General features: G+C 50.1%; 1 long non-coding RNA gene across 2 annotated transcripts in view; it reads left to right on the top strand.

Annotated features, from left to right (window-relative positions):
* The window catches only part of LOC310668948, a 31,433-nt gene that overhangs the window by 1,435 nt on the left and 6,253 nt on the right, over positions 1–23,745 (top strand). The window contains exon 1 of one of the 2 annotated variants that reach the window (XR_014506922.1): positions 16,935–17,149. The exons of the other annotated variant lie outside the window; for it this stretch is intronic. This is a non-coding gene — a long non-coding RNA (uncharacterized lncRNA). Of the gene's footprint in view, positions 1–16,934; positions 17,150–23,745 lie in introns of those variants that run through there. 2 annotated transcript variants of the gene reach the window in all.

The raw sequence follows: 23,745 nt of genomic DNA, 5'->3' as shown, positions 1-23,745 counted from the left end.
CCCCCCAAAGAATCTGGGAGCTATAGTTGGAAAAGGGTGCCGAGAGTTGTTAGGGGACCCCCTGTTCCCTGCCAAGAAGGGAACCCTACTTCTACCCCTACCACCACCCCTACCTCTGACGCTAACCCTAACTCTAACCCTAATGCTAACCCTTAAGCCTTAACTAGAGCTACAATTCCCAGAGTTCCCTGGCAAGGAGGGAACCCTAACCCTGCCCCCTAACTAGAGCTACAATTCCCAGAGTTCCCTGACAAGGGAACCCCAACCCTACCCCTTCCCCTGACGCTAACCCTAACGCTAACCCTTAACCCTTAACTAGAGCTACAATTCCCAGAGTTCCCTGGCAAGGAGGGAACCCTAACCCTGCCCCCTAACTAGAGCTACAATTTTAGAGTTCCCTGACAAGGGAACCCCAACCCTACCCCTTCCCCTGATGCTAACCCTAACTCTAACCCTTAACCCTTAACTAGAGCTACAATTCCCAGAGTTCTCTGGCAAGAAGGGAACCCTACCCCTACCCTGCCCCTACCCCTATTGCCTGGCATCTGTGATTGGATAACCGGTTTGCTGGGGCAAATTGTATGTTGCAAATTGAGTGGGTGGGACCATAGTCTTTAAATATTGGTGCACTCTGGTTTCTCTTTCTCTTTGCAGAGTGCATCGGATCACCCGCCCACCCGCCCTCTTTTCCGGTTGACCTTGCTTTGCCTGTCATGGGGTCGTCTGCCTTGGCGCAGGGGCCTAGTACGAATTTTGCCATTTGGTGATTGGCTGTGCCATTTGGTTTTTGCCTACTACTCTGCAATTCGTCACAACTTGTAAGGTTGCGGTTAGGCATTGGTTATAATATGCTGGTGGTGGAGGGGCTGAACAGGCGGTGCCTGCACCTCCTATTGCGATGAAGGGAATTCCGTTAAAGGAATCCTGGGGCTTGCCATGATTTCGTCCAATCCCTGTTATGGGACCAGGGCCGCCCAATCCCTGTTATGGGAATCCTTGTTATAGGACCGGGCAGGCAAGATTTCGGGGAGCTGCTGGGGAGAGCGGCGTGGGTCCGACGCTTAGCTCAGGTGACCCCCCAGTTTGACTTTCTCTTCTACTGGCTACCGATCGAACCTCGGGATGCCAGTTCTGTCCCAGGCGGGGGGACAGATAGTCATAACCAATGTCTAAACAACCACTCACTGATTTTGTATTTTAATAAAGTTGTGGCCAAAATAGTGCCCAAAAACCAAAACTAAATTTCGTGTTATGTGTGAAGTTATTTGAGGGGTGGCCTGGGGACCTACACGCGCAATTGACATTTACGTGGGGAGGCTCATTGAGGTTGCTATCACCCATCTGTGACATAAGAAGACATATTTCTTGAAAGCTTAAGTAAGAGGTGCCAAGGTTCCCACTTGACCTCTGATCAAGATGCTCTTTTCTATATTCTTAGATGCTTGGTAACTGACTGTGGATCATCAAGTCAATTTCCAAGGGAAAGAAAGTGGTCACATGTTCAGTTATGGAAAACCTAATAAATATTACATACAAAAATAAATAAATAAAATAAATACTCAATGACCTGCCTTTCAAATAAGTGTAAATGAAGCAGCTGGTTGCCATGGTGAAATTATGATGACACTGTTACTCTGTAGTGGCAGTGCTGAAGTCATAAGTCAGATTCAAGGGGGGATTTGCCCCCAAGGCCCTGCCCACCAGTTAACAGTGATCTAAAGTTTTCCAGTAAAACATGAAATGGTGCACACACTACATCTTTTTCGTGCACTTATCAGGCATGTTCAAAGTCCATTTTGGGGGCCTAATCCAGCCCACCGGTCAGTTTAATCCGGCCCCTGTGGCAGTTTATTTATTTCCTGGGGTAAAATCCTAAAAAAAAAAAACAACCGTCAACAAATTCAACCCTCCAAAAACGGTTAACAACTTGGGTTGGCTGTTTCGGTGGCCCTCACAGCCCTTCACTTCAACAAACCTGGCCCTCTTTGAAAAAAGATTGGACAGGGTTACAGTCAAAGACTTCAAGAGAAGCAGAGAAGGGGGTGCTGGATGTCAGCAGTTTCATTCTCTCCCGTGCTGCAGAGTGTGTGTCTATACTGGATCACATGCTCTGTGTGTTGACATTCCATTCTTTGGAAGCGAGGGAACAGAAGGAACTGTGCGCCACTTCCGTCTTCTTTGTTCTGTTCTGTTGTTTTCTCTCAGAGGGCCCACCCCCCATGGGGCTTCCATTGGAAAAGGGGTGTGGTTTAAGCAGCCTGGTCACCCCGCCCATTCCCATTGTACCCTGCCCCGTTCCCCACAAGGGTTCAGGCGAGTGCAAAACGCCTTGGGGCGCAGCAAGTTTGGGGAGGGCTGGGGGGCGAGGATGCAATGCCAGTGGGGTGATGCAGGGAAGATAGCAGGCAGGGAAGCTGCTGAGCAGGTGGGGGAGGGAGAATGAAGGGAGGTGGGTGTGCAGCTGAGGGGCCCCCCTCCTATTTCGAGTATTCCAAATAGCAATATGGATACTATAAACACATGGAGAAAGACAAACGTATTTTACCACTCTACTTCCCATGTTAATCACAACACTATACAACACAATACAATAAAAATACCTTTATTGGCATTTCAAGTTACGACATTCCAAAATGGCATGAGAAACAAAGTCTTTCTTCTTCCTGTTTCTTGTTTCAGAGAGATTTCAATGGGGAAATCCTTTCGATTCCACAATAATAAAAGGCAGTGGGGTGAGGGAGGCTAGGGCCACATCTACACCATTTAAAGCGCTATGAAGTAGCTTTAAACACTCATGGCCTCTTTCCCCCAAAGAATCTGGGAGCTATAGTTGGAAAAGGGTGCCGAGAGTTGTTAGGGGACCCCCTGTTCCCTGCCAAGAAGGGAACCCTACCTCTACCCCTACCCCCACCCCTACCTCTGACGCTAACCCTAACTCTAACCCTAACGCTAACCCTTAAGCCTTAACTAGAGCTACAATTCCCAGAGTTCCCTGGCAAGGAGGGAACCCTAACCCTGCCCCCTAACTAGAGCTACAATTCCCAGAGTTCCCTGACAAGGGAACCCCAACCCTACCCCTTCCCGTGACGCTAACCCTAACGCTAACCCTTAACTCTTAAGCCTTAACTAGAGCTACAATTCCCAGAGTTCCCTGGCAAGGAGGGAACCCTAACCCTCCCCCCTAACTAGAGCTACAATTTTAGAGTTCCCTGACAAGGGAACCCCAACCCTACCCCTTCCCCTGACGCTAACCCTAACTCTAACCCTTAACTAGAGCTACAATTCCCAGAGTTCCCTGGCAAGCAGGGAACCCTAACCCTGCCCCCTAACTAGAGCTACAATTCCCAGAGTTCCCTGACAAGGGAACCCCAACCCTACCCCTTCCCCTGACGCTAACCCTAACTCTAACCCTTAACCTTTAACTATAACTACAATTCCCAGAGTTCTCTTGCAAGAAGGGAACCCTACCTCTACCCCTGCCCCTACCCCTACCCCTACCCCTACCCTGCCCCTACCCCTAATCCTAATCCTAATCCTTAACAACCATAACAAGTCTCCGTCCCCTTAACCACCTACAGTTCCCAGGGGAAGCCATTCCTGTTTAAAGCAACTTCATAGCAGTTCCAATGGTGCACCTAATGTGGCCTAATGTTGCCTCCCTCATTTTCTTCTCTCTCCCCACTGCCCCATCACTTGCAATGCAGCAGATGTCCACCTGCAGTCTCCCTTCAAAGCTCCTTCTCTCAAGTATGGCCAAGGCCTTGTCCATTCCTCACTGCCAGTACTTCACGTTTCATTTCTCCGATGTAAATAGGGATGTCCTGCGGTTCTCTTGATGACTTTGAAGGCTGGACTTGAGAAAAACCTCACTGGCTCCAAACATCCCTGTAAGGCAAAGGCAAACAGGTGAGTGGGATGGCCAACACCCGACAGCGTCCCCCCAGATTCCTCCTCTGGCTGCCTGTTAATAAGGCATCTAAACCATTTTGCTTCCATCTCAGCCAGCGTAGCCTCGCAATGGTGAGCACAGCTGAGCAGCCAAAACTAGCCTTAATGCAAACTCTTCCAACAACCACCCACCAGCTGCAGCCTCGCCAGGTCCATTGCCAGACATCAACCAGCTTCAGAGCTGAGTGTCAGTCACCTTCAAGTAGCGATCCCACCAGCAAGTAAACTTTGTACTTGCCTTCTCCTTGCTCCACAGCATTCCAGCACCGGGTGATTGCCTCCTTCCGCTTGCCACCTTGCCACCACGGAGCAGGAGACCACCAGGGCCACAGCATCCCAGCACCAGGCAATTGCCTCCTTCCGCTTGCCACCTTGCCACCACGGGGCAGGAGACCACCAGGGCCACAGCATCCCAGCACCAGGCAATTGCCTCCTTCCGCTTGCCAGCTTGCCGCCACGGGGCAGGAGACCACCTGGGCTGACTGCCACCGAGCTGCCCATTTCTCTCTGGGGAGGGCAACTGCCGAGGCTTGCGCCTTGGTCCACATTTATACCCGCTCAGCAGCCAAATGTTTTTGTCACATCACAATCAACCCACGGACAATGGCAGCAGCTGGTGAGGCATCACCATCACCCCCTCAGCCCTCACAATGGTGAGCACAGCTGAGCAGCCAAAACACACACACACACACACAGACACACAAAGTTGTGCCAATATCTGTGAAGGCCACACTGGAAAAAAAACCCAGGAGGGGGACATTTTTCAGCCCAGTGGTTACATTTCCCTCCACACAACACTAGTGCAATGCACAAATGAACAAACCAATGAAAGCAAGCCTTATCTTTGCACAGGAAGCTGTATATGGCCCAATTCACTTCTCATTAACAGAAGATTTAGCTTGGTCAAGCGTCACTAACTTTAGTGGGCTTAGTTGTGACTTACTCCAGAATAAATAGGAGAGAAAAGAAAGGAATTGTGTTTTGAGATCTGATCATGAGCAGATCTTTATTTCTGAGAGGCAGCATTTATATTAATGCTTGGAGAATTGACATATACGTGGGGAGGCTCATTGAGGTTCCTATCACCCATCTGTGACATAAGAAGACATATTTCTTGAAAGCTTAAGTAAGAGGTGCCAAGGTTCCCACTTGACCTCTGATCAAGATGCTCTTTTCTATATTCTTAGATGCTTGGTAACTGGCTGTGGATCATCAAGTCAATTTCCAAGAGAAAGAAAGTGGTCACATGTTCAGTTATGGAAAACCTAATAAATATTACATACAAAAATAAATAAATAAAATAAATACTCAATGACCTGCCTTTCAAATAAGTGTAAATGAAGCAGCTGGTTGCCATGGTGAAATTATGATGACACTGTTACTCTGTAGTGGCAGTGCTGATGTCATAAGTCAGATTCAAGGGGGGATTTGCCCCCAAGGCCCTGCCCAGAAGTTAACAGTGACCTAAAGTTTTCCAGTAAAACATGAAATGGTGCACACACTACATCTTTTTCGTGCACTTATCAGGCATGTTCAAAGTCCATTTTGGGGGCCTAATCCAGCCCACCGGTCAGTTTAATCTGGCCCCTGTGGCAGTTTATTTCCTGGGGTAAAATCCTAAAAAAAACACGTTGTTGTTGTTGTTTAGTCGTTCAGTCGTGTCCGACTCTTCGTGACCCCATGGACCAGAGCACGCCAGGCACTCCTGTCTTCCACTGCCACCCGCAGTTTGGTCATGTTCATGTTTGTAGCTTCGAGAACACTGTCTAACCATCTCATCCTCTGTCGTCCCCTTCTCCTTGTGCCCTCCATCTTTCCCAACATCAGGGTCTTTTCCAGTGAGTCTTCTCTTCTCATGAGATGGCCAAAGTATTGGAGCCTCAGCTTCACGATCTGTCCTCCCAGTGAGCACTCAGGGCTGATTTCCTTAAGAATGGATGCGTTTGATCTTCTTGCAGTCCATGGGACTCTCAAGAGTCTCCTCCAGCACCATAATTCAAAAGCGTCAATTCTTCGGCGATCAGCCTTCTTTATGGTCCAGCTCTCACTTCCATACATCACTACAGGGAAAACCATAGCTTTTACTATACGGACCTTTGTTGGCAAGGTGATGTCTCTACTTATTAAAATGCTGTCTAGGTTTGTCATTGCTTTCCTCCCAAGAAGCAGGCGTCTCTTAATTTCGTGGCTGCTGTCACCATCTGCAGTGATCATGGAGCCCAAGAAAGTAAAATCTCTCACTGCCTCCATTTCCTCCCCTTCTATTTGCCAGGAGGTGATGGGACCAGTGGCCATGATCTTCGTTTTTTTGATGTTGAGCTTCAGACCATATTTTGCACTCTCCTCTTTCACCCTCAATAAAAGGTTTTTTAATTCCTCCTCACTTTCTGCCATCAAGGTTGTGTCATCTGCATATCTGAGGTTGTTGATATTTCTTCCAGCAATCTTAATTCTGGCTAGGGATTCATCCAGCCCAGCCTTTCGCATGATGAATTCTGCATATAAGTTAAATAAGCAGGGAGACAAAATACAGCCTTGTCGTACTCCTTTCCCAATTTTGAACCAATCAGTTGTTCCATATCCAGTTCTAACTGTAGCTTCTTGTCCCACATAGAGATTTCTCAGGAGACAGATGAGGTGATCAGGCACTCCCATTTCTTTAAGAACTTGCCATAGTTTGCTGTGGTCGACACAGTCAAAGGCTTTTGCATAGTCAATGAAGCAGAAGTAGATGTCTTTCTGGAACTCTCTAGCTTTCTCCATAATCCAGCGCATGTTTGCAATTTGGTCTCTGGTTCCTCTGCCTCTTCTAAATCCAGCTTGCACTTCTGGGAGTTCTCGGTCCACATACTGCTTGAGCCTTCCTTGAAGAATTTTAAGCATAACCTTGCTAGCGTGTGAAATGAGTGCAATTGTGCGGTAGTTGGAGCATTCTTTAGCACTGCCCTTCTTTGGGATTGGGATGTAGACTGACCTTCTCCAATCCTCTGGCCACTGCTGAGTTTTCCAAACTTGCTGGCATATTGAGTGTAGCACCTTAACAGCATCATCTTTTAAAATTTTAAATAGTTCAGCTGGAATACCATCACTTCCATTGGCCTTGTTATTTGCAATGCTTTCTAAGGCCCATTTGGCTTCACTCTCCAGGATGTCTGGTTCAAGGTCAGCAACCACACTACCTGGGGTGTACGAGACATCCATATCTTTCTGGTATAATTCCTCTGTGTATTCTTGCCACCTCTTCTTGATGTCTTCTGCTTCTGTTAGGTCCTTACCACTTTTGTCCTTTATTATGGTAATCTTTGAACGAAATGTTCCTTTGATATCTCCAATTTTCTTGAACGGATCTCTGGTTCTTCCCATTCTGTTGTTTTCCTCTATTTCTTTGCATTGCTCATTTAGGAAGGCCTTCTTGTCTCTCCTTGTTATTTTTTGGAATTCTGCATTCAATTTCCTGTATCTTTCTCTATCTCCCTCGCATTTTGCTTGCCTTCTCTCCCCCGCTATTTGTAAGGCCTCATTGGACAGCCACTTTGCTTTCTTGCATTTCCTTTTCATTGGGATGGTTTTCGTTGCTGCCTCCTGTATAATGTTTCGAGCCTCCATCCATAATTCTTCAGGTACTCTGTCCAGCAAATCTAAATCCTTAAACCTGTTCCTCACTTCCACTGTGTATTCATAAGGGATTTGGTTTAGATTGTATCTTACCGGCCCAGTGGTTTTTCCTACTCTCTTCAGTTTAAGCTTGAATTTTGCTATAAGAAGCTGATGATCTGAGCCACAGTCAGCTCCAGGTCTTGTTTTTGCTGACTGTATAGAGCTTCTCCATCTTTGGCTGCAGAGAATATAATCAATCTGATTTCGATGCTGCCCATCTGGTGATGTCCATGTGTAGAGTCGTCTCTTGTGTTGTTGGAAAAGAGTGTTTGTGATGACCAGCTTGTTCTCTTGACAGAACTCTATTAGCCTTTGCCCTGCTTCGTTTTGAATTCCAAGACCAAATTTGCCAGTTGTTCCTTTTATCTCTTGATTCCCTACTTTAGCATTCCAATCCCCTATAATGAAAAGAACATCCTTCTTTGGTGTCACTTCTATAAGGTCTTGTAAGTCTTCATAGAATTGGTCAATTTCAGTTTCTTCAGCACCAGTAGTTGGTGCATAAACTTGGATTATTGTTATGTTAAAGGGTCTGCCTTGGATTCGTATCGAAATCATTCTATCATTTTTGAGATTGCATCCCAGTACAGCTTTCACCACTCTTTTGTTGACTATGAGGGCCACTCCATTTCTTTTGCGGGTTTCTTGCCCACAGTAGTAGATATGATGGTCATCCGAACTGAATTCGCCCATTCCCATCCATTTTAGTTCACTGATGCCCAGGATGTCAATATTTATTCTTGCCATCTCATTTTTGACCACATCCAACTTACCAAGGTTCATGGTTCTTACATTCCAGCTTCCCATGCAATATTTTTCTTTACAGCATTGGACTTTCCTTTCGCTTCCATGCATATCCGCAACTGAGCGTCCTTTCGGCTTTGGCCCAGCCGCTTCTTCCCCAGTAGCATGTTGGACGCCTTCCGACCTGAGGGGCTCATCTTCCAGCGTCATATCTTTTATATGCCTGTTGTCTTTGTCCATGGAGTTTTCTTGGCAAGGATACTGGAGTGGCTTGCCGGTTCCTGCTCCAGGTGGATCACGTTTGGTCAAAACTCTCCACTATGACCTGTTCATCTTGGGTGCCCTGCTCGGCATAGTTCATAGCTTCTCTGAGTTCTTCAAGCCCCTTCGCCACGGCAAGGCAGTGATCCATGAAGGGGGAAAAAAAAAAACACAACCGTCAACAAATTCAACCCCCCAAAAAAGGTTAACAACTTGGGTTGGCTGTTTCGGTGGCCCTCACAGCCCTTCACTTCAACAAACCTGGCCCTCTTTGAAAAAAGATTGGACAGGGTTACAGTCAAAGAGTTCAAGAGAAGCAGAGAAGGGGGTGCTGGATGTCAGCAGTTGCGTGCTGAGGTCCCCCAAAACACCCTAACCCAATAAGTCACACTTCACACATTATTTTTGTTTAAGGTTTTTGGCATAATTTTGGCCACAACTTTATTATCATACAAATTGTGAGTGGTTGCTTAGGCATTGGTTATGACTAGCTGTCCCCCCCCCCCCCCGCCTTGGGGACAGCACTGACTCCCGGACTCCGGCGGGAGCCAGTGTGGAGGAACAGGACCCAGGGATTACTGGAGCTGCGCCACAGACCCTCAGTACCATCCCTGCCTGCTCCCAGGAGCTTACTCGGCCTGCACCCTGCACCAAGGGTTTGGACGAGGGGGGTGGTAAGCCCCTGAATTCCTTTAACGGAATTCCTGTGCAGCAGCAGCATTGGAGGGGTAGGCACAGCCAATCCACACCCCTCCACCAACCAATTTTAACCAATGCCTAACCGCCAACCTTACAAGTTCTGACGATTTGCTACGCAGTAAGCAAAACCCAATTGGCACACACTAATCAGCCAAAAGGTAAATTCCTAACAGGCCCCCGCACCAATGCAGGCGACCCCTAGACAGGCATAGCAAGGTCAAAGCGCAAGCCCAATCAAGGGAGGGCGGGCGGGTGATCCGGTGCCCACAGTGAAAGAGAAAGAGAAATGCTGTGCACCTTGCTTAAATAAGCCCTGATCCCACCCCTAAATTTGCAACATCAAATTTACCCCAGTAACACCAACCGCCAATCAAGTTTCAACCCTTTGAAACTAGCCTGCCTGGTAACCCTGGGTGCTTTGTCTGGCCCCATCCGCAACACGTGCTCTCCTTTATTGAGAACATGCTTTGCGTGCTGAGGTCCCCCAAAACACCCTAACCCAATAACTCACACTTCACACATTATTTTTGTTTAAGGTTTTTGGCATAATTTTGGCCACAACTTTATTATCATACAAATTGTGTGTGGGTGCTTAGGCATTGGTTATGACTAGCTGTCCCCCCCCCCCCCCCGCCTTGGGGACAGCACTGACTCCCGGACTCCGGCGGGAGCCAGTGTGGAGGAACAGGACCCAGGGATTACTGGAGCTGCGCCACAGACCCTCAGTACCATCCCTGCCTGCTCCCAGGAGCTTACTCGGCCTGCACCCTGCACCAAGGGTTTGGACGAGGGGGGTGGTAAGCCCCTGAATTCCTTTAACGGAATTCCTGTGCAGCAGCAGCATTGGAGGGGTAGGCACAGCCAATCCACACCCCTCCACCAACCAATTTTAACCAATGCCTAACCGCCAACCTTACAAGTTCTGACGATTTGCTACGCAGTAAGCAAAACCCAATTGGCACACACTAATCAGCCAAAAGGTAAATTCCTAACAGGCCCCCGCACCAATGCAGGCGACCCCTAGACAGGCATAGCAAGGTCAAAGCGCAAGCCCAATCAAGGGAGGGCGGGCGGGTGATCCGGTGCCCACAGTGAAAGAGAAAGAGAAATGCTGTGCACCTTGCTTAAATAAGCCCTGATCCCACCCCTAAATTTGCAACATCAAATTTACCCCAGTAACACCAACCGCCAATCAAGTTTCAACCCTTTGAAACTAGCCTGCCTGGTAACCCTGGGTGCTTTGTCTGGCCCCATCCGCAACACGTGCTCTCCTTTATTGAGAACATGCTTTGCGTGCTGAGGTCCCCCAAAACACCCTAACCCAATAACTCACACTTCACACATTATTTTTGTTTAAGGTTTTTGGCATAATTTTGGCCACAACTTTATTATCATACAAATTGTGAGTGGGTGCTTAGGCATTGGTTATGACTAGCTGTCCCCCCCCCCCCCCCGCCTTGGGGACAGCACTGACTCCCGGACTCCGGCGGGAGCCAGTGTGGAGGAACAGGACCCAGGGATTACTGGAGCTGCGCCACAGACCCTCAGTACCATCCCTGCCTGCTCCCAGGAGCTTACTTGGCCCGCACCCTGCACCAAGGGTTTGGACGAGGGGGATGGTAAGCCCCTGAATTCCTTTAACGGAATTCCCGTGCAGCAGCAGCATTGGAGGGGTAGGCACAGCCAATCCACACCCCTCCACCAACCAATTTTAACCAATGCCTAACCGCCACCAGAGCCCTTACGCTCGCCGCCAACCACTCACAAACTCAACCACACCCTCAACTGAGCCACCACTGACTCCAACCAAACATTACTCCCAACAGAGGAAAGATGAACCCCATCTTCCCTAAAAAGTTCAGCAGCCCTGAATGTTATCCGAGGGTGCGAAATCACACAGCCACCCAGACCAACCACCAATTTACTTGCTGCGGAATTAATCCGCTTCCTCACACGCTCAGTGGCAGCTGGGCAGGGACTGCCCCGCCAAATACGGCGCTGCAGCGATTGTGACCAAATGATTTTAGATGATGGCACCATTGCCGCCAACTCCCTTAAATCCTGTAATATAGCGGCCCTCAGGGCGTAACAGGAAGATGAAACCATATCATTCTCCCCCAGCTGCACCACAATCGCCGTAGGGGGGCCATCCAGGAGAATGCGCCTGTGCATAAGTGGTAAGAATTCCTTCCACAGCATCCCCGTTCTGGAAATCCAGGACACTTGTACTTGCTGCGGAAGGCCCAGACTGTCTCCCAATCCAGACTGACGAGCTCTGGCAGCAGCCCAGTGCACGATACTGTGCCCCACAATCCAGATACTGATGGTGGGCAAACCTAGGGTTGAAACACAGCATAATTACACACAGGCACATCATTTCCGCACATAAGCCCTGAACGCTTCAGATCTCCAACGACCCATATCCTTGATCCGTCTCACGGATAGACCCCAATGTGCAGCCGTTGTTGCGGCGCCAATCCGGAAGGAGTGAGGAGCAAACTCCGAAGCCGGATGGCCACATGCCGCAATCGCCTTGCGCAACACTTTAGCAAACTAGTGCCTCGCCAGTGGACGCCCATCCTTATGGACAAATAGGGGGCCCTCCCCCGCCGGGCGCAAGGCCAAATATTTGTTAAGATCCTTAACTGGGCAAGGGCCTCCTACCCCAGTCGCCGGGAGGCAAACAACTGCTCCTCGCCCTAGCTGATCAGTCTTGGAACTTCTGATATTGACTTGCACTTCTGACGGAGAAGCACTCACGTCGTGCAGCGTCAAACCCAGTGAGCCTCCAGCTTTCAAAGGCTCCAGGACCACCTCCCCTACTCTAAGGGCCCCAAAGAAGGTTAAAGAAAAGGCTGTGGAAAACATTCGAGCCTCAAACTTCGACCAACAGATATTCCGCAGCTTACTGCGCATCCTTGTCAGCAGTTCAAACGTAATAGGCCTCCTAGCCACAGGCCTAGAAGGGCAAAGGCGCCCCCAACCCTCCAGCGCCTTTCGCACCACAAACTTTCCGCATGGGTCTTTGTTAAAGAAGGCCCTGCTGAAAAAGGAAATCACCGCTGAATGGATCCTCAGCGTCCTGGCTGCCCGCCGAAGCTGAAATAGGTGCGCCAAATACTGAAGCACCTGGGCAGTAGAATGAGGGCTATCAACTTCCCCAGCAGACTGCCCATTAAATAATAAAAAATCAGCCCAGGCCTTCTTATAAGACCTCAAGGTGGAGGGGGCAACAGATGCAGCTACTCCCTGTAAAACTAAGTGCTGCCAAGGTTCCAGAGATGATCCGGGAAAAATTCCGGACGGTCTCGAGCCACTGGCGCCAGGGACCTGAATCGCTCCATCTGAAAACGGGACAGAGCATCAGCAATCTCGTTAGATATGCCCGGAATAAAAGGTGCAGAGAATACAATGTTAAAATGCAAACAATGTAAAACGAAAGCCCTCAATAGGGCTGATACCCTAGGGGAACATGAAGACTGCTTGGCCAGCACTTTCACCACCGCCTGGTTATCGGACCAGAAACAAACACGATGGTCCCTGAAGTGCTCGACCCACAAATGTACAGCCACTACAATGGGAAAGAACTCAAGAAAGGTTAGATCCCGAGTAATAGCTTTCCCACGCCAACTCGGAGGCCAGCGCTCGGCGCACCACCTACCATCCCAATAGAGGCCAAACCCCAAGGACCCTGCGGCATCAGAATGGACCTGAAAGTCGTTATGGAGGTTCAAGGTGTCCTGCCAAAGCGACACCCCGTTGAAGTCCTCCAGAAAATCCAACCATATGCGGAGGTCAGCCCGAACCTGACCAGAAAGCCGCACCCTATGCTGAGGGGTCCGCAAGCCTGACGTCAGTCTGGCCAAACGGGAACAGAAAGGTCGCCCTGGGGCGATCACCCTGCAAGCAAAATTTAGGTGACCCAGCAACGACTGCAGCTGTTGCAAGGTAACCTTCTTCTTGGGAAGTAGCTCTTCAATAACCCGTCGTAGCGTGGTTATCTTATCAAGTGGCAAGCTAGAGGTTTGGGCCACTGTGTCCAGTAAGATACCCAAGTGAGTCAGCTGCGCGGAAGGGCCCTCAGTCTTCTCCGCCGCCAATGGCACGCCTAGTTCTTCCGCTAGGGAGGCAAAGGCCTGCAATAACGTGACACAGTCCCCTGAGTCACTCCCTGAGGCCAATAAAAAATCGTCTAAATAGTGTGTGACTCCGCCCAAACCAGTTTTCCTACGTAAGGCCCACTCTAGAAAAGAGCTAAAACATTCAAAGGCCTCACAGGCAACAGAGCAGCCCATGGGCATGGCCTTATCAAAGTAAAAACTTCCTTCAAACTGAAAACCTAACAACCAGAAGTCATCAGGATGAATTGGAAGCAGACGAAATGCTGATTCAATGTCGCATTTCGCCAGCAGCGCGCCAGGCCCAAATTTCCGAATCATCTTGATCGCCTGATCCAGAGATGCATACCTTACCGAACAAAGCTCCGGGGGAATCACATCATTTACTGATGTGCCTTTAGGATGAGAAAGATTATGAATTAGGCAGAATTCCCCCGGAGCTTTTTTGGGAACTATACCCAAAGGGGAGACATGCAGATTAGGGAAAGGGGGGGGGGGCAAAAGGACCAGCCATACGATGTAAAGCCGGTTCTTTGCCCATTTTCTTGCGCGCCACCTCAGGTATATCTTTAACCGACTTCTGGTTTACAGGCCTCCCAGCTAACGGAGCTGAGGCCACTGGAATCCTAAAACCCAAGGAAAACCCTTCACTCAAATAAGAAGCAGAGGCCCGGTCAGGGTAAAGCTTCAACAAGGCCAGCAACGGCTGCAACCGAACCGGGGTATAGGCCCGGGAGGATAAACTATCACTTCCCTGATCCGGCAGCTGGAACCTGGGGGGCGGCTTTGGGGGGCTGTTGAGAGCCCCCTGTCCTTCGAAAGGGCCGCCGCCCCCCCCCCACAAGCAGATGCAGAATGGTTCCCAGAACACTTTTCACAAACATGTGCATACTTGCAAGGCTGCCGCTGGCAGGCACCTTTATTGAAATCCCAGCAGAACAGCTTGCGACCCGCCTTTGCTGGGACAGCCTTGAATTTAGGAGGATCAGGGACCTTTTTGTCAATACATGGGGCCACATAAGTGGTCCACACGTCCGAAATCCTTCTGATCCCAGCGGGCTGTTGGGATCTTGGCTGCCCTGCGTCTGAAATTCTGATCATAAGCCAAAGCAGCAGACTCTCCAGCCATCGTAAAGGCCGAGCAGACTATGGACAGATACACCCACAAATGCAAAGATCTCCTGGGATATGCAGCTGACACTACGCCAGCAAAAACCTGGAAACTATCTAGCCAGCGTTCAAAAGTCCTGTCTGCTTTAGCTATAATTGACCGCTTCCTTGAAGCCACAGAGCCCCTGTCCAAAGGCTCCTGCCCGTCGAGCGGGGGGGCAAGGCCGAAAATATCAACATAACGGCCGTTCAGAATCCTAGCCCGCAATTTAGCGGACAAGTGGGCCCCAGGAATAAGATCCCTAGCCGAGTTGGTGGAGACTTTCACCTCAGGCACTAGGACCCCATCCCGGCATTCTTGCACCGCCCCGTATCTCGCCCTGTGGGAGTTTGCCCTGTGCTCCCAAACCCACTTGGGGAGCCCCGAAGCCTCGCCAAAGCCCCAGTACAGCTTAAGGGAAGCTTCCTCATCGCTACTGGAGGTCTGCGAAGTAGTACCTGCAGAGGAGGATGAAGTATCCTTACGTCTCCTCTTGGCACGCCTCCTGGAGCTCCTTCTGTATCAACGATGCCCACCAGAAGAGGCCTTCGGAGGTGGAGGAAGGCTGTCTTTGACCGAAGACTCAGACATATCACCTTGGTGCAAAGGACCTGGAACTGACTGAAAAGAGACAACCTGTGAAGGACCCGGAAGCGAACTCCCCGCTACTGGAGACTGCGCGAATGGACTCCCCACAGCCCGACCTCGGGCTGACGCCCTGCGTCTGGCCACACCCTTGGAATGGCCCCGGCCCCTTGGCGCTGCAACCTGCGGCACAGGTAAGATCTGGGACTGGGCCAGCTGCGCATCAGGTAAGAAGCGCTAGCCGTTAATGGCTCACTCTCATCCCCACTAGAGGAGGACTGCGGCGAAGGAACCCCCACAAGAGGAGCCGGCCCTGCTGAGGAGGTTGACGGAGTTGAGCATCGCTGCATCAAGCCATCCATCTCCGCCTCAACGCGTGCCAGAGCCACCGGGTCGCCAGCCATACCAGATACCATGGATTGGAGACGCTTGAGCGACTGGCCAGGCTCAGGGGAACGTAAGGCCTGGGACGGGCCTTTTATGGGCCTTTTCGCCGAGGGGGCAGGTCCAGGCCACTTCGTCGCCCTCTTTGGTGCCATACCTTCAATATTAAATAATGTTATTATTATTGTCAAATATGTTATTAATTATTTTTAATAATTTATTCGTGTTACCAGTAAGAAAAGGCTAACAATTATTAGCAGTGATTAATTGGGCAACAAACCCAATAGGCAAGCACCGCCCTAGTGGAAATAGCCCACTAACTCTCAGTAGATTGAAGCTGCACTGCCAAATCGGCTCAATAATTGAGCGAAACCTGCAATTGCAGCGCCTGGCCACTAGAGGCCGCCACCTGAGAAGACAAAATGGCGCTCCCGCCAAAACGCACAAAATGGCGGAGTCACCAATCTGCCCCCCCCAGCCGAAATGCTCCCCAAAGCCTCAGCAGTGAAAAGGGGAAAGAAAGGTGGCGCCGAAGGCGCTACCGCGCAGATTGGCCTACAAGGGCCCCTCACGGCGCCACCCGCCCAAAATAAATGTGGGGGCGCTGAGCGCCACAAGAGGCCCAAAACGCCTCTAAATGGCGCGAAATGGGGGCGGCTGAGCAAGGAGACGCGCGCAACACCAGGTAAGTGCCTCCTCGCGCTCTGGGCTCCTCCAGCCTCCACCGGAGGCCCGGGGCAAGAAGAAGAAAACGGGGGGGAGAGGGGGGGTAAAGGCGGAGACGGGATCGGGCCTATACCGCGGCCTAACCAGGCCGCGGAGGGCCACGGCCTAGTCCCGGTGCCCTCAGGCCACCCTGCGCCGTCCGTAAATCGGAAATACGCTCCCCGGCCCAGTCTATAAAATTCCGGCCGAGAATCGGGCCATAAACCTCCCGGGACCAGGGGGTGCCCCCCCCCGCCAAGCAGGCGTATAAGGGGAAGAGTAACTCTAAAACAAGAAATTAATTAAAAGAAAAAGGAATAGCCAAGAAGGTGATAGTAGCGACAAAATAAATAGGAAAGGACGAGAGAAAGGAGGAAATTAAAGGAAAGTATACAACCACTCTCTCGCTGAAATCGCTCCGGTGCTGATGATCCGGTGCCCACAGCAAAAGAGAAAGAGAAACGCTGTGCACCTTGCTTAAATAAGCCCTGATCCCACCCCTAAATTTGCAACATCAAATTTACCCCAGTAACACCAACCGCCAATCAAGTTTCAACCCTTTGAAACTAGCCTGCCTGGTAACCCTGGGTGCTTTGTCTGGCCCCATCCGCAACACGTGCTCTCCTTTATTGAGAACATGCTTTTCATTCTCTCCCATGCTGCAGAGTCTGTGTCTATACTGGATCACATGCTCTGTGTGTTGACATTCCATTCTTTGGAAGTGAGGGAACAGAAGGAACTGTGCGCCACTTCCGTCTTCTTTGTTCTTTGTTCTGTTGTTTTCTCTCGGAGGGCCCACCCCCCATGGCGCTTCCGTTGGAAAAGGGGTGTGGTTTAAGCAGCCTGGTCACCCTGCCCGTTGCTATTGTACCCTGCCCTGTTCCCCACAAGGGTTCAGGCGAGTGCAAAACGCCTTGGGGCGCAGCAAGTTTGGGGAGGGCTGGGGGGCAAGGATGCAATGCCAGTGGGGTGATGCAAGGAAGATAACAGGCAGGGAAGCTGCTGAGCAGGTGGGGGAGGGAGAATGAAGGGAGGTGGGTGTGCAGCTGAGGGGCCCCGCTCCTATTTCGAGTACTCCAAATAGCAACATGGATACTATAAACACATGGAGAAAGACAAACGTATTTTACCACTCTACTTCCCATGTTAATCACAACACTATACAACACAATACAATAAAAATACCTTTATTGGCATTTCAAGTTAAGACATTCCAAAATGGCATGAGAAACAAAGTCTTTCTTCTTCCTGTTTCTTGTTTCAGAGAGATTTCAATGGGGAAACCCTTTCGATTCCACAATAATAAAAGGCAGTGGGGTGAGGGAGGCTAGGGCCACATCCACACCATTTAAAGCACTATGAAGTCGCTTTAAACACTCATGGCCTCTTTCCCCAAAGAATCTGGGAGCTATAGTTGGAAAAGGGTGCCGAGAGTTGTTGGGGGACCCCCTGTTCCCTGCGAAGAAGGGAACCCTACCTCTACCCCTACCCCCACCCCTACCTCTGACGCTAACCCTAACTCTAACCCTAACGCTAACCCTTAAGCCTTAACTAGAGCTACAATTCCCAGGGTTCCCTGGCAAGGAGGGAACCCCAACCCTACCCCTTCCCCTGACGCTAACCCTAACTCTAACCCTTAACTAGAGCTACGATTCCCAGAGTTCCCTGACAAGGGAACCCAACCCTACCCCTTCCCCAGACGCTAACCCTAACTCTAACCCTTAACCCTTAACTAGAGCTACAATTCCCAGAGTTCCCTGGCAAGGAGGGAACCCTAACCCTGCCCCCTAACTAGAGCTACAATTCCCAGAGTTCCCTGACAAGGGAACCCCAACCCTACCCCTTCCCCTGACGCTAACCCTAACGCTAACACTTAACACTTAACTTGAACTACAATTCCCAGAGTTCCCTGGCAAGGAGGGAACCCTAACCCTGCCCCCTAACTAGAGCTACAATTCCCAGAGTTCCCTGACAAGGGAACCCCAACCCTACCCCTTCCCCTGACGCTAACCCTAACGCTAACACTTAACACTTAACTAGAGCTACAATTCCCAGAGTTCCCTGGCAAGGAGGGAACCCTAACCCTGCCGCCTAACTAGAGCTACAATTCCCAGAGTTCCCTGACAAGGGATCCCCAACCCTACCCCTTCCCCTGACGCTAACCCTAACTCTAACCCTTAACCCTTAACTAGAGCTACAATTTCCAGAGTTCCCTGGCAAGAAGGGAACCCTAACCCTGCCCCCTAACTAGAGCTACAATTCCCAGAGTTCCCTGGCAAGGGAACCCAACCCTACCCCTTCCCCAGACGCTAACCCTAACTCTAACCCTTAACCCTTAACTAGAGCTACAATTCCCAGAATTCTGTGGCAAGAGACCCTACCCCTACCCCTACCCCACCCCTACCCCTCCCCCTCCCCCACCCCTACCCCTAATCCTAATCCTAATCCTTAACCACCGTAACAAGTCTCCGTCCCCTTAACCACCTACAGTTCCCAGGGGAAGCCATTCCTGTTTAAAGCGACTTCATAGCAGTTCCAATGGTGCGCCTAATGTGGCCTAATGTTGCCTCCCTCATTTTCTTCTCTCTCCCCACTGCCCCATCACTTGCAAAGCAGCAGATGTCCATCTGCAGTCTCCCTTCAAAGCTCCATCTCTCAAATATGGCCAAGGGCTTGTCCATTCCTCACTGCCAGTACTTCACGTTTCATTTCTCCGATGTAAATAGGGATGTCCTGCGGTTCTCTTGATGACTTTTAAGGCTGGACTTGAGAAAAACCTCACTGGCTCCATTGAAAACCTTTCGATTCCACAATAATAAAAGGCAGTGGGGTGAGGGAGGCTAGGGCCACATCTACACCATGTAAAGCGCTATGAAGTCGCTTTAAACACTCATGGCCTCTTTCCCCAAAGAATCTGGGAGCTATAGTTGGAAAAGGGTGCCGAGAGTTGTTAGGGGACCCCCTGTTCCCTGCCAAGAAGGGAACCCTACCTCTACCCCTACCCCCACCCCTACCTCTGACGCTAACCCTAACTCTAACACTAACGCTAACCCTTAAGCCTTAACTAGAGCTACAATTCCCAGAGTTCCCTGGCAAGGAGGGAACCCTAACCCTGCCCCCTAACTAGAGCTACAATTCCCAGAGTTCCCTGACAAGGGAACCCCAACCCTACCCCTTCCCCTGACGCTAACCCTAATGCTAACACTTAACACTTAACTAGAGCTACAATTCCCAGAGTTCCCTGACAAGGGAACCCCAACCCTACCCCTTCCCCTGATGCTAACCCTAACTCTAACCCTTAACCCTTAACTAGTGCTACAATTCCCAGAATTCTGTGGCAAGAGACTCTACTCCTACCCCTCCCCCACCCCTACCCCTAATCCTAATCCTAATCCTTAACCACCGTAACAAGTCTCCGTCCCCTTAACCACCTACAGTTCCCAGGGGAAGCCATTCCTGTTTAAAGCGACTTCATAGCAGTTCCAATGGTGCACCTAATGTGGCCTAATGTTGCCTCCCTCATTTTCTTCTCTCTCCCCACTGCCCCATCACTTGCAATGCAGCAGATGTCCACCTGCAGCCTCCCTTCGAAGCTCCTTCTCTCAAATATGGCCAAGGCCTTGTCCATTCCTCACTGCCAGTACTTCACGTTTCATTTCTCCGATGTAAATAGGGATGTCCTGCGGTTCTCTTGATGACTTTGAAGGCTGGACTTGAGAAAAACCTCACTGGCTCCAAACATCCCTGTAAGGCAAAGGCAAACAGGTGAGTGGGATGGCCAACACCCGACAGCGTCCCCCCAGATTCCTCCTCTGGCTGCCTGTTAATAAGGCATCTAAACCATTTTGCTTCCATCTCAGCCAGCGTAGCCTCGCAATGGTGAGCACAGCTGAGCAGCCAAAACTAGCCTTAATGCAAACTCTTCCAACAACCACCCACCAGCTGAAGCCTCGCCAGGTCCATTGCCAGACATCAACCAGCTTCAGAGCTGAGTGTCAGTCACCTTCAAGTAGCGATCCCACCAGCAAGTAAACTTTGTACTTGCCTTCTCCTTGCTCCACAGCATTCCAGCACCGGGTGATTGCCTCCTTCCGATTGCCACCTCGCCACCACAGGGCAGGAGACCACCAGGGCCACAGCATCCCAGCACCAGGCAATTGCCTCCTTCCACTTGCCAGCTTGCCACCACGAGGCAGGAGACCACCAGGGCCACAGCATCCCAGCACCAGGCAATTGCCTCCTTCCGCTTGCCAGCTTGCCGCCACGGGGCAGGAGACCACCTGGGCTGAGTGCCACTGAGCTGCCCATTTCTCTCTGGGGAGGGCAACTGCCGAGGCTTGCGCCTTGGTCCACATTTATACCTGCTCAGCAGCCAAATGTTTTGTCACATCACAATCAACCCACGGACAATGGCAGCAGCTGGGGACGCATCACCATCACCCCCTCAGCCCTCACAATGGTGAGCACAGCTGAGCAGCCAAAACACACACACACACACACACACACACACACACACAAAGTTGTGCCAATATCTGTGAAGGCCACACCGGGAAAAAACCCCAGGAGGGGGACATTTTTCAGCCCAGTGGTTACATTTCCCTCCACACAACACTAGTGCAATGCACAAATGAACAGACCAATGAAAGCAAGCTTTATCTTTGCACAGGAAGCTGTATATGGCCCAATTCACTTCTCATTAACAGAACATTTAGCTTGGTCAAGCGTCACTAACTTTAGTGGGCTTAGTTGTGACATACTCCAGAATAAATAGGAGAGAAAAGAAAGGAATTGTGTTTTGAGATCTGATCATGAGCAGATCTTTATTTCTGAGAGGCAGCATTTATATTAATGCTTGGAGAATTGACATTTACGTGGGGAGGCTCATTGAGGTTGCTATCACCCTTCTGTGACATAAGAAGACATATTTCTTGAAAGCTTAAGTAAGAGGTGCCAAGGTTCCCACTTGACCTCTGATCAAGATGCTCTTTTCTATATTCTTAGATGCTTGGTAACTGGCTGTGGATCATCAAGTCAATTTCCAAGGGAAAGAAAGTGGTCACATGTTCAGTTATGGAAAACCTAATAAATATTACATACAAAAATAAATAAATAAAATAAATACTCAATGACCTGCCTTTCAAATAAGTGTAAATGAAGCAGCTGGTTGCCATGGTGAAATTATGATGACACTGTTACTCTGTAGTGGCAGTGCTGAAGTCATAAGTCAGATTCAAGGGGGGATTTGCCCCCAAGGCCCTGCCTACAAGTTAACAGTGACCTAAAGTTTTCCAGTAAAACATGAAATGGTGCACACACTACATCTTTTTCGTGCACTTATCAGGCATGTTCAAAGTCCATTTTGGGGGCCTAATCCAGCCCACCGGTCAGTTTAATCCGGCCCCTGTGGCAGTTTATTTATTTCCTGGGGTAAAATCCTAAAAAAAACACAACCGTCAACAAATTCAACCCCCCAAAAAAGGTTAACAACTTGGGTTGGCTGTTTCGGTGGCCCTCACAGCCCTTCACTTCAACAAACCTGGCCCTCTTTGAAAAAAGATTGGACAGGGTTACAGTCAAAGACTTCAAGAGAAGCAGAGAAGGGGGTGCTGGATGTCAGCAGTTTCATTCTCTCCCGTGCTGCAGAGTGTGTGTCTATACTGGATCACATGCTCTGTGTGTTGACATTCCATTCTTTGGAAGCGAGGGAACAGAAGGAACTGTGCGCCACTTCCGTCTTCTTTGTTCTTTGTTCTGTTCTGTTGTTTTCTCTCGGAGGGCCCACCCCCCATGGCGCTTCCGTTGAAAAAGGGGTGTGGTTTAAGCAGCCTGGTCACCCCGCCCGTTCCCATTGTACCCTGCCCTGTTCCCCACAAGGGTTCAGGAGAGTGCAAAACGCCTTGGGGCGCAGCAAGTTTGGGGAGGGCTGGGGGGCAAGGATGCAATGCCAGTGGGGTGATGCAAGGAAGATAGCAGGCAGGGAAGCTGCTGAGCAGGTGGGGGAGGAAGAATGAAGGGAGGTGGGTGTGCAGCTGAGGGGCCCCGCTCCTATTTCGAGTATTCCAAATAGCAATATGGATACTATAAACACATGGAGAAAGACAAACGTATTTTACCACTCTACTTCCCATGTTAATCACAACACTATACAACACAATACAATAAAAATACCTTTATTGGCATTTCAAGTTACGACATTCCAAAATGGCATGAGAAACAAAGTCTTTCTTCTTCCTGTTTCTTGTTTCAGAGAGATTTCAATGGGGAAACCCTTTCGATTCCACAATAATAAAAGGCAGTGGGGTGAGGGAGGCTAGGGCCACATCTACACCATTTAAAGCGCTATGAAGTCGCTTTAAACACTCATGGCCTCTTTCCCCAAAGAATCTGGGAGCTACAGTTGGAAAAGGGTGCCGAGAGTTGTTAGGGAACCCCCTGTTCCCTGCCAAGAAGGGAACCCTACCTCTACCCCTACCCCCACCCCTACCTCTGACGCTAACCCTAACTCTAACCCTAACGCTAACCCTTAAGCCTTAACTAGAGCTACAATTCCCAGAGTTCCCTGGCAAGGAGGGAACCCTAACCCTGCCCCCTAAAAAGAGCTACAATTCCCAGAGTTCCCTGACAAGGGAACCCCAACCCTAGCCCTTCCCCTGACGCTAACCCTAACTCTAACCCTTAACTAGAGCTACGATTCCCAGAGTTCCCTGGCAAGAGACCCTACCCCTACCCCTACCCCTACCCTACCCCTACCCCTACCCCACCCCTACCCCTCCCCCACCCCTACCCCTAATCCTAATCCTAATCCTTAACCACCGTAACAAGTCTCCGTCCCCTTAACCACCTACAGTTCCCAGGGGAAGCCATTCCTGTTTAAAGCGACTTCATAGCAGTTCCAATGGTGCGCCTAATGTGGCCTAATGTTGCCTCCCTCATTTTCTTCTCTCTCCCCACTGCCCCATCACTTGCAAAGCAGCAGATGTCCATCTGCAGTCTCCCTTCAAAGCTCCTTCTCTCAAGTATTGCCAAGGCCTTGTCCATTCCTCACTGCCAGTACTTCACGTTTCATTTCTCCGATGTAAATAGGGATGTCCTGCGGTTCTCTTGATGACTTTTAAGGCTGGACTTGAGAAAAACCTCACTGGCTCCATTGAAATCCTTTCGATTCCACAATAATAAAAGGCAGTGGGGTGAGGGAGGCTAGGGCCACATCCACACCATTTAAAGCACTATGAAGTCGCTTTAAACACTCATGGCCTCTTTCCCCAAAGAATCTGGGAGCTATAGTTGGAAAAGGGTGCCGAGAGTTGTTAGGGGACCCCCTGTTCCCTGCCAAGAAGGGAACCCTACCTCTACCCCTACCCCCACCCCTACCTCTGACGCTAACCCTAACTCTAACCCTAACGCTAACCCTTAAGCCTTAACTAGAGCTACAATTCCCAGGGTTCCCTGGCAAGGAGGGAACCCTAACCCTGCCCCCTAACTAGAGCTACAATT

Source organism: Podarcis tiliguerta (genome assembly GCF_965153285.1).
Source record: "Podarcis tiliguerta genome assembly, chromosome: Z".
Lineage (NCBI taxonomy): Eukaryota > Metazoa > Chordata > Lepidosauria > Squamata > Lacertidae > Podarcis > Podarcis tiliguerta.
This window is presented reverse-complemented; position numbering and strand designations above follow the sequence as displayed.